Here is an 11,986-nt window from a genome sequence, read left to right as displayed (position 1 = left end):
TTCAGTTCCAACTACTCTGTTAATATTCGCTTTCATTCCCATCCCCTATGCTTCCCAGCCTCCTGCAGTGGGTGCTTCAGTGGGATAGTTCTCTAACTTAGAAGAACCAATGGCAGCCAAGACTAAATCTAAGGAGGATTCGGAACCGAGGGCCACACCTCACCCAGAGCATCCCATTACTCTCTGTGCCAAAACTGCCTCGTGGTACCTTGGATCCTGTAGTTTGAAGAGAAAACAAAGACTGGCTCACAGACCCATAGATGGCACTGACTTCATGACACTGAGAGCATCATTTGGGCCACAGGTGACTCAAGCCCAGCTCAAGCCAGGAAGGTCATTTTGTATGTGTGCATGTATAGAATGTACAGTTTCTACTGAGTTCCCTCCTACATATTATCATAAAAAGTCGCAAACTTATGACTAGCTAGGGGGCATAAATGTAAGACAAAATAAAAGATAAATGTAGTATTCATTCCCAATGCAGAGATAACTCGTGTGGGGGTTTAATGTGAACCGTGACAAAGAATGGCAGAGCACAGCAATTAAGATGCAGGTAAACTGCTAGATTCAAATTCCTGCTTGACCACGCCCTAGCTGTGTGTCTTCAGCAACTGCTTAGCCACGTTGTGACTTGATTTTCTCATCAATAAAATAAAAATAAGACTATCAATCACCCCAGGATTAAAGAGGTGGCTTAGTGGTTACAAGCACTCAAATAGCTTTATGCATCTGCCACAGTGGACAGAGCTACCCCACCCACCCTTCCTTCCGAGTCGTGATGGATTAAAGCTCCTCTGAAACCTGAAACTGAAATAAATCTTCCTCTCTAAAATCTGTGTTGGCGATTCTGTCGCAATAACACAAAAGGAATACAAAGCTCACTTATCTTCAGCTTCCATGTACGGCTTGGGGCTTCTCAACTGTTTGATTTAAACTTCTTGTAACATGTGTTTTCATCATCTGAACCATGATATGTAGAAACTGCCAGGCCATTAGCTTAAGATGAGAAAATAGCTCATCTTTATGCAGGGTTTTGAGCATAGAGTTCCTTTTTAATGACAGGGTATCCTGAGAGTAAAACTATTACAGAAGTTACCAAACTTGTAAATCAGAACTTCTTGGTGCCTGGCAACCAGATCCCAAATCAGGAAATAGACTGTCTGACAGAGTACCAAGGCTGATACAACTATGGGATTTGATATATAGCCCTGTCATCCCCAATTTCAACTTCCTGTGCTCTCCATAGTACCCTCATTGTTCACACTGGTACAATTAAAGTTTGATTGTTGTTGTTGTTGTTGATTTGTTTGGTTGCTGTTTTTTTAAGGAAGGAAGGAAAGAAAAAAGGAAGGGAGGGAGGAAGGGTGAGGAAGGTAGGAATGAAGGAATGAAGGAAAGAAGGAATGAAGGGAGGAAGGAAAGGAGAGAGGGAGGGAAGGAGGGAGGGAGGGAGAGAGAAAAGAAGGAAGGAAGGAAAGAAGGAATGAATAAATGAAGGAAGGAAGGAAAGAAAGAAAGAAGGAATGAATGAAGAAAGGAAATAGAGTATCCCTGTGTAGCCTAGGTTGTCCTCAAACTCACAATTTTCTTGCCTCTGCTTCTCAAGTCCTGGGATTACAAGCATACACCAATATGACAGTCCATCAGTTAGGAATTACAAAATGAAAGCATAGGAATAAATATTATATTTATCTCATACATATTAAGAACTCCAAGCAAAGATGTTGTTTTTGAGTGATGTTTGAAACCCTCTGTAGCTATGATCATGGCAAGTTTGTGTCCCTCTTTGCTCTCCTTCACACCTCTCCTCAAGCAAGCTGTCCATTTTATACCCATCACTGTGGCCTCCCTTCTGCCCAAAAGCTTCCACAGACTCCTCTCCCTCCCCTTAAAATACAGAAAGCAAGCTTCAGCATAGCAGATGGGGGCAAAGCAATCCGGCACCTACACGCCCATTCCTAGCCTTCTGCCCCATGCCATCCTTGCCTGCTATTTCCAGGGAAATGTCGGGAGTTTTCAAGCTAGCCCCAAATTGTTTTGCTCTCTCTTTCCCTTCCTAGCGTACATACTAACCCAGCTCAAATCTGACCTTCATCTCTCAAGGCCTACATCCAGTGGAGTGTCTGAAAACAGCTCCATGGCTTACTGAAGTCCCTGTGGTACCTTTTACCTGGCCCTGTACTGAAGTTATTGGTGTATGTCTCCATGTTCCTCAGCAGGTTGCCAGTGCCTGTTGAGATAGTGAGATGTTCATCTGCATGCTCTGGTACACACTGGGGGGTTCAGTAATATAAAAGGAATGGAAGGGAAGATAGAGGGAGGGAGGAAGGGAGGGAAGGAGGAAAAAGGACTAGGTGGCTATCACTACCCATCTCCCAGATACACAAAGGCCACCCTTCCAAATTAAATTGTGTTTCTAAATCTGTTCTTTGTGCTTTTGAAGTAACACTTTGGTCTCATTTCAGTCTTATAGCAATAATATTTAAGCAATATTACCTATATAGTACAGATGAGGACCACAAGACCCAGAGGCATGCAGGTAAGAGCCAGGGCCAGGGCTAGGACCTAGGGATCAGCTGAAGGTCTGATCCTTTGTCTCTGAGGACCAAGCTTATCTCCCCCTCCCCCTTTCTCCCTCTTTCATTCCCTCTCCCTATCTCCCTGTGTTCCTCTCCCGCACCTCTCTGTGTGTGTGTGTGTATACCCATACATACATACATACATACATACATACATACATACATACATATATATACACACAGAAACACATTTTGGAAGAAACCACAATACAGGGGGCTTTTGGTCTTCTCTATTAAAAACAGCCCCACCTATGCTAGTCAAGTCATGGATTAGAGACAGCAGTCTATCTCGGGGGTTTTATTCTGTGCAGATATACTAGCATGGAAACATACTTCTGAGGATAAGATTGAAACACTATTTATCTCTATAGGCTTTCTTAAAGTATTGCATGCTGATAATAAGTGGACAATTTCCACACTTAATGTGTCAGGTCTCTCTTTTCAACAAACATTTCTCTGTAAATTATTGCAAAGTAGTTCTGATGGAGTCTGAAAATAGCCATGGCCATGCTCTTCTTGCTAGGAAGCAATGTGACCATGGTGTCTGCTCCCATTTGATGGCCATCCCTCTGAAGGCCAGGTTGGTGTTGCTATCGTCCTCCTAGCTCCCTTATAATCTCCTCAAGAAACCTCCCAACCTTGTATCTTTTTTACAATAACCCACTTAGTGCTGCCCGTATGTATGGGGCTACCCACGGAAGCATGGGGAGCCTACCAGTTGTAACATCCTCAGAAAAGATTGATTCCCCGCTCTACTAGCCAATGCCAATAACTCCTCAGCCAGGACTGGGCCCTGAAGACTACTCGCTCACCCTGTCTTTGCTGAGACTTTGGCTGGCTTCATCTTGTATGGCTGTGAATGATGCAATAGCCATGGCATGTCCATAAGACAGCATGGTGCAGCATTTCTCCCCACCCTTCAGCTTTGACATTAGTTCCACCTCCTCTTCCACAGTCTCCTTGAACCTGGGGAGAGGGAGTTGGCCGGCACAGATGTGCCGTGTAGGGCTGGGCACTCAGGCTTATTTTCTCGGGACTTTGACAGTTGTGCAACTCTCTGTCGTCTGGTGACTGGGCTATTTTTTTTTTTAAGTTAATTTTTTAAGTTAGTGTACAAAGTAACAGGTTTTACTATGATACTTTCCCACTTAAATGTTGTCATACTTTATTCATTTCATCTCTCTCCCTCTGCCCTCCCTAAACCAGAGCTGCTGCTCAAGGCTTAGGTGGGGTGTGGCACTCAAGATATACACATTGAACAAATGGAGTTTTCCAGAATAAACAAGGCACCTGGCAGTGTTTCTAGAAGAGGCTGAACACAACCACATTTTACATGTGTTCAGCTTTACTGTACTCCTAAACCTTTCTTGTTACCTCAACTTTGCTCTTGATATAGTTTGGATCCCCATCCCACTCCCACCATCCCCCAAAAATATGTGTGTCAAACAATCGTCAATCAACAATGTTGAGGAGGAGTTTAGTCTAAAAGGTTCCTTCCTACCAGAAAAGTGGTTGTGAATGTATGGTCCATCTCAGTCTGGCACATTCTATGGCCTCTCAAGCTTCTGTCACACATTGACACAGGAAGAACAGTCTCACCAGAATTGTCCCCTCGAGATGTCTCCTCAAGAGGCCTCAAAATTGAATCTCAGTATCACATAAGCCAAGCATGGTAGAGTATGCCTGTAATTCCAGCACTCAAAAGATAAGATAGGAGGATCAGTAGTTCAAGGTCAACCTTGACTAGATAGATAACAAGTTTGAGACTATCTTATGCTGCATGAGACCCTGTCTTTAGGAGAGTGGGGAGAAAAAGACGAATTTGTCCCTTGGTTTTAGACTTCCCAGGGACATGACCATGAGCCAAAGAAATTGCCTTCATTTGTAAGTTTTATCTGTAAATCTCAGCTATACTGTTATGCTAACCCCAAATGGGCTTGTTTTTCCACCGGCTCTACAAGTTAGGCAAGGCCTGTGCTTTTAGTCCAGTTAAATAAAGGGGAACTAAGAGCCACAGCAAAGTCTAAGGACCTCACTGGGCTGGTTGTAAGCAATGGAGCCCACGCTAGAACACAGGCTTTCAGACTCCTGCACCAACACCGCTCTCTCCTCCTCACCAGCGCCCTCTGCCCCTCCACCACACACACCCATGGAATAACTAGTACATGAGTGACAGGCTCCACATCCCACCTGACCCTGGCTGGCTCTCATATTTTCTCTACTTCTGTGAGCATCCCCTTTGGTGACTTGGCCTAACCCAGACTTCTTCAAAACGCATGTGGCTTCACATCCCCAACTCCTTCCTGGACCCTACATGTCTGTTTTTCATAATTAGCTTTCACTCACCTGAGCATTTGTTGAAGTCTACTCTGTGAGAGTTCTGGAGTGCAATCTATTTGTACACCAGAGTTTTCCTCCGTGTTTATCTCATTTAAATTCTGGGCAGCCATGTGAGTGGAGATCATAATGAATCACTCTGGGTATTTTTCCACTGAAAATGAATCCAGGAACTGTTAAGAGGCTGGGACTCATGTGGAAATGCAGCTCCCTGGAATCAGGAATGCTTCATGGTTGTATTAGGGATCTGGGAGCCACAGGCTATGTCTAATGTGGCCATTCTGTGTTGTTCTTTGGGAAGGAACCATTATCAACCTCTCTGCCAAGCAGAGAGGAGTAAGCCCTCGGGCATCATGTGGCTACCCAGAACTGAGGCCTGCCATCTAGACTTTGGGATTCAAATTGTCCTGAGTCTGTTTGCCAAGGCTACACAGAGATCTTCCTCCATGGAAGATGTAACCTGTGGACATTCACCTAAGCAGCATAGGGTATCATACAGTTATATAGAGGTCCTGTGGAGAAAAGGCTGTGGCAGGGCTGGTGAAACATGGTGGCCACAGCCAGCATGCCCTGTGTATCATGTCCATGACAGAAAGCCAAGGATTCAAGAACTTGAAATTTGAACACAGCCTCCCATATCCTTATAAGGATACATTTGCTCTGGTAAGGAGGTAAAATATTTTTTAACTCAAAAACATGCTAACTCGACACATTACTTTCAGTTAGTTGTTTAGGCATGTGATCTATGTGCCTCCATCCACCCTCTTGACCAGGCTTAACAACAATCCTGTAATTCTAGCTGAAGGCAATATAGGAAGGGATCCCATACATACACGCCTCTATAGCAAAGGAGAAATCCTACACGGTCTTACCTCAGCCACCTCCCTCCTCAAACTTCTGCTCCTCTCCTTGCTTTTTCTTTTTTCTTTTCTAAATTTTATGTGTATGGTGGTTTTGCTGGCATATATACATGTGCACTGTGTGTGTGTGTGTGCAGTACCCAAGGAGACCAGAAGGGAGCACCAGATCTTCTAGAACTGAATTTGCAGAGTTACAATTGTTAGCTTCCATGTGGGTGCTGGGAAGTGAAGGGCTCTTAACTACTGAACCATCTTTCAAGCCCTTTCCCCTGTTGTTTTAATCCCATCAAGTTCTTCACAACACAGATTCATGTACACACATGCACCTGAACATGCATGCACACACACACACACACACACACACACACACACACACACACACACACGTATGAAATCATCTTGCAGAGTCAATTTTGTTCTGTCAGGATTGCATATGTACAAAAAAAGCAGTCCATTTTCTGATAGCCTAAGAAGAAGTAAGATGTCACCAGGTCATGGATTTATAATAGCCTTGAGCTGACATTGGATGATATGAAACTGAACCATCACCTGAAAGATCATAATTCCCATTCTCAGGCCTGGACAAGATAAGAGTTATGCCTGGCTGAGTGTGGCTACTCACAGCTAAAAATCCCAGCTCTTGGGAAACCGAGGAAGAAAGATCTTCAATTTGAGGGTAACCTGGGCTACTTAGCAAGACTCTGTCTCAAAACAACAACAATTAAAAACCAAAACCAAGCCATTCCTAAACCTTTTTATTATGAGGACCTTGAGTGACATTCCCCACCAGCATCATTTCTTTTTGGGTCTCATTGGCAACACACTGCCAGCCCACTGTCTTCCACTGGGTTAGTTATAGAGGCCCAGACCCCAGGGCTTGCTGATGTTTCCACTGGCCCCAAATCCCTCTCACCATGCCATCTCACTTGCAGGCAGACTGGGTGGTACAGCTGGAAAGCTGGCCTGAATACATCTCTCCTTTCTCACCCCCAACATCACCTCCAAGTCTCCACAGACCCCCCTGAAGGCTAGTACCCCTCTCACCTGCGCCCATGCCCCCTCTCTAGCTGTGTTGCATAAATACAAGGCTTACTGCCAAGACACAAGAACAGTAAATCTTTGCTCGTTCTTTTATTCATGTCCTCACCTCTGCAGACAGTGCTGAGAAAAACAAACCCCCACAAAAATCCCTGTGGACCCTGGGAGTCTAGCAGCCTCTTCTTCCTTCCCTCTGGTTGTCTCTAGAAGACAGGGGAAGAGGTCCATGTGGTTCCTATGGGGGCACAAGTCTCTTCCTCCTCTTCATGGCTGGACTAACAGAAATAGGGAGAAGGAAAGTACTGTGGTCTTTATGCAGAATGCCCATTCATCTGTGTTGGAAGGTCCTAGAGCCCCCGAGGTATCATGGAATGATCTGGGAAATGAGTGCATTGAGGGTCAGGTCAAAGTCTCACCTATCCTTGCATACTTCTCATTGGGGCACATGATCAGAAGAGGTCAGGAAATGGTTAGGCAGGAAAAAAAGACTTGCCTGGTGCCTTCTGGTTCCACAGACCTAAGGTCTGAGGTCTTGAGATGCTGTCAAGCCACAAGCAAGCTGGTTTCTTTGGATCTGCCTGAGGAATAGACTCAATTCAAAGGTGATCTAAGAGAAGTTGTAGGGTAGATAACTCAAGAAGCAAGGGAAGTTTGAGTTATTGTGAGAAGGGCAATTCCATGAAGAACACCTTGTTCAGATCTCTACATTGAAGAGGGAGACCAAAATCTGGGGAGATTGAGTCATTAGTTCCATTCAGCACATTTTCATGCAGTTAGAAACCCAGATCTAACTCTGGCAGAAATATTGCTTCCTAATAGCTTGTGCAGGTGCCCCCAAAAGGAGAATTGTTCTAGAGGAGAAACACTAGTGAGGACCCTCTCTCTTGCTCTCCTTCTCTCCCCCCCCCCTCCTTACCTCCACCCCAATTCCTTTGGTTCTCTAGCTTAGTTCAATTCAGCACCAAAACCCACAGGTCTTCCCAGAGTTCTCTAGCTGGCTGAATCCCAAGTCAATACTTGCCTGCTCCTACCTCCCCTTCCCGAGCCTTGGGGTGTGTGGGAAAACCCATCCTTAGGTCCCGGGGATGGGAAGTTTTCCCCCTCTCTGCTCCCCAGGAGCTGCCAGATGATGAGATGATTTAAGATTCAGTTGCAAAAGCCACTAACCACACTGAACTCCAGGTCCATGTAAAGAGAGCAGAGACCTGAGAATGAGGTCCCATCAGCACCGTTTGCTGCATCTCACAGAGCAGCAGCCCTGGGCTGCTAAGACACTGGAGGAAGCAGAAGATTGGCAGCCATGAAACAGTAAGGGGATCACAAGCACAAGGCAGCAAAGGGAAGGAAAACATGGGAAGGACAGAGGAGGGGGTGGTTCCTGCTTCCGGGCAGCTTTACTGCCCCCATGTTTTATGTCTACTTCCAAAAAGAAAGGCAGGGAAGGGCCCACAAATGTCCCTGGGGAAGAGCAGAACTCCTCCACTGTTCCCAGCAATCACTCTAGAAAAGCAAAAGTCAAAGAGAGTGTGACAGGAGAGAGATGTTCTGCACGCCATGGCATCCTTGAGAACCCACGTGCAGAAGTACATGGGAGAACTCCTCCCTATGTAGCTGGCCAGAACCCACTTTCTTGAAAGGTCTCAGGAGGTTCCAAAACTTTGCCCAGGCAGGATGCTAATCCCCGGGGAGGAAGGCACGGGTTTCCTGATTTATTCAACAATAAGCCGTTGGTGTTTCCTTAGCAATTACACCCTCCCCATTCAGCCTCCCGTCTCACTGGTCACTAATAATTTATTGCAAATAAGTTGTAGTGCTCCAAAACAGAGAGTTGGCTTCTCTGATTTCCCTACAGTGTGCAGCACAGCTGGGCTCCCAGGTGGTCTTCATTATTCTCTCTCTGGACCTGAACCATCCTTGCAGCCACCTCCACCCTGCACTCTAGCAAAGGGAGGCCCAAGGGAACAGAGCCAGCTCAGGACGCTCACTTCTCTTTCTTTCCCAAGAATGGGGCTAACAGATGCTAACAAAGGAAGGTGGAAGTTTCTGAATCCGTACGTGGAACCTGCAGCCTAGCAAAAGCCAACAGAGTTTCTGTCGATAAGCAGGGTCTTGATATCAGCAAATTCTGCCCATTGCATGTTCCTCAGAGTTTTCCTGTGCAAGGTGTCCATTTTGTAAGGTTTAAGTCACACCTTGAACTCAGGGGTTCCAAAGGTCTCTGGCACAAGCTTTTCATGTGCCTGTGTGCACATACACTGGCATGTGTACATATGGAGACCAGAGGCTGACATCAGATAGTCTCAATCTTTCTTCAACCTGTTTTTTTAAACAAGGTCTCTTCCTGCATCTGGAGCCCACTGGTTAGGCCAGACTGGCTTATCAGCTAGACCCAGGGAGCCCATCTCTAACTCCCAGTACAGCATGAACCTCCTCACACAGCTTTGTATGTAGGTGGTAGAAATTGAACTAGGGTCCTCATGCTTGCATGACCAGAATTTACCAACATCAGGAAGCTCAGATATACCTGTAACTCCAGCTCCAATGGATCCTGTGTCTTCTGGTATCTGTACTGTAAATACATACACACACACACACACACACACACACACACACACACACACACACAAAATCATCATCATCATCATCACAAATCTCTTAAAATTACATTTATTTACAGGTGTCATAGTGTATATGTGGAGGTTAGCGAAGGGATGATTTGGGGGAATCAGTTCTCCCCTTCTACCACACTGCTTCCATGGATCAAACTCAGGCCATAAAACTTAGTCTTAAATGCCCTTTCTCTGTGATCCATCTTGCCAGTCCCCAAGATCCTAAAGGTTGGTATAGGTAGAAAGGTGACTAGGCCAGGTGATCTGATTAAGTACCTTCCAGTCTTCCAGATACTTCTGTGTGTGTAGTATTGAGACATTTCATTCATCCATGTGCAAAATAAGGATGTGGATTGGTGGTAAAAGGACCCAGAGATCACATACTACTTCTGTAATGCCTAGGAAATAGCAGTCCTACAGGAGCCAAGAAGTCTTTCTGAGCTAGACTTCTTGTCTGCAGAATCAGGTGGATAAAATAATATCACCACCACATGGACGCTGTGAGATCTCTCACATCAACTGGCTTTCTAAACCACCAAGTACTGCTTGCATGTCATTGGTAATTAAAAGGCCAGGGGGACTATAATAATAATGATGATAAGCATTTCCTTTAACCAAATGTTTGTGGCTGTCTGGAAATATAAAAATGATAATAGCTTGTGGATTTGCTTTTAGCTCCTCCCTTCCCAGAGGGCTCTGCTGCCCCCCCACACTGCCTCCTTAGGAGAGGGGCCACATAGAAAATTCTGGGCTCAGGCTGGAGGCTGGAGGCACTTTGCCACCCACCAGGACTCTTTTTACATTACCAATGTGAGAGTTGACTCTCAGCAACATTTTTCTACAGGTAATGAAGCCAAGAGTAAATTGAGGTCTTTGAGTCTCAGTGTACTGCATGTAAAAAAAAAAAAAAAAACCAGACCCTCCAGGAAGAATAATTACTTGGATAAACCCTCAACAAATATGCTGATAAACTCCCAAAGTTCTTGCTATTGCTCAGTGCTAATTGCTCTTCCTTGGGTAAGCACCATAAAAAATTCATTGAGGTTTTTGGAAACAAGATAGCCATTGCATTTTAACTGCTAGAGACCGGAGAGTAGGAGAGATGCTTCACCAGAGAAATGCTAACTGGGAATAAACTCAGGAAGAAATCTCCCCAAGCTGAAGGGTTCAGTTCCCCAAAAGAGAGCTAAAAGGAAAAGCTGAGCCCTGTTGGGAGTTCAGCCTTCCCTAGGAACACTGACTTTAGTGGTACTCAAAGTCTCAGAGCCCCTGGACAGTTGATTTGTTTTTGTTTGCTTTGTTTTTTTGTTGTTGTTTGTTTGCTGTAGATGGTGACATACAGGTTTAACTGACTTAAAATAATTTAATAATTAGGGACCTGCCAAAATTCTGGAGTTGATGAGTTGGAGTCAGTATCTAAGTTTCAAGAAACATTTACAGAAGGAAAACTGTATTTCTATTCCATAACATGTGACAGTGTGATGTTAGTCTTCAGTGTCAAGTGTGCTGGATTTGGAATTGCCTGGGAGACACACCTCTAAGCATGTCTGTGAGGGAGGGAATTTCTAGAGAGGTGTAACTGAGACCTGCCTTGACTGCAAGTGGCACTACTCCATGGGCTGAGGTCCTGACACTGTAGGACCAGCTGCCTCACACTGTTCAACACAGTGGACTGTATCTTTTGTCTCTGAGCCAAAATAAATTCCTTTGGTCATGTATTTTGTCACAGCAGTGACAACAGTAGCTAATACAAAGAGATGGGGGGAAACGACCAAGATTATATATAATTTCCATTTAATAACAAAACTCTTTCAATCAATTTACAGAACTGTCATTTGAAAAGTGGCATCCTAGTCCGACTCCATCTCTCTTGCCTTATGGACTCCTGGCTCATGCAGGGCTACTGGAGTTAGCTCAGAACAGGACCAGTGGAGTAGGTGGGGGCGGTGATCCTGATGTCCATGTCTTTACCTGAGCTGGTCCAGCCTTGGCCTCATTTGCCCAGGAACCCTTGAGACAGGCTATCTTCTATAGTTGGACTTAGCCCTCCGGAGGCCCTCCCAGGAGAAAGCAGGGTTAGGGAACCTCCAGCATCCTCCTGATAGATGCACATGGAGTCCAGGGAGGGCACAGGGATAGTCTCCCACGTGCTTCCAGAAGCCTCTTGTCAATTCTCCTCTTATCCCTTCCTCTCCCCGTCATCCCCACTCCAGTCCCATCCTCTCTGCTGCTGTGGAGTCTCTCAGATGAGAAAGAAGAACAAGCAATCAGTCTTAGGAGAGGCCCAGTGACCCAGCTGCTCACCCTCAGTCTGGGATGATCCATGATGAGATCCACAGCTCTGCCTCAGAGGCGGCATGCTTCTCATGCAGCTAGCGGGCCTGCCAGGGAGCCAAGAGACATAGGCTTCTGTGTAAAAAGGTTGAAGAAATCAACAGCACCTACAGTAAGGGGTCACAGCATGGCTCTACCTCATGCCAGCCAGGTGACTATTTTTCCTTGAGACAAGAGCTCATGTATCCCAGATTGGTCTTGAACTTGAGCCAAAGATGGCATTAAACTT

The sequence above is a fragment of the Phodopus roborovskii genome, unplaced genomic scaffold, assembly GCF_943737965.1.
Source record: "Phodopus roborovskii unplaced genomic scaffold, PHOROB, whole genome shotgun sequence".
In the NCBI taxonomy this organism is placed as follows: domain Eukaryota; kingdom Metazoa; phylum Chordata; class Mammalia; order Rodentia; family Cricetidae; genus Phodopus; species Phodopus roborovskii.
The sequence above is the reverse complement of the archived record's forward strand: the minus strand, read 5'-3'. Positions refer to the sequence as shown.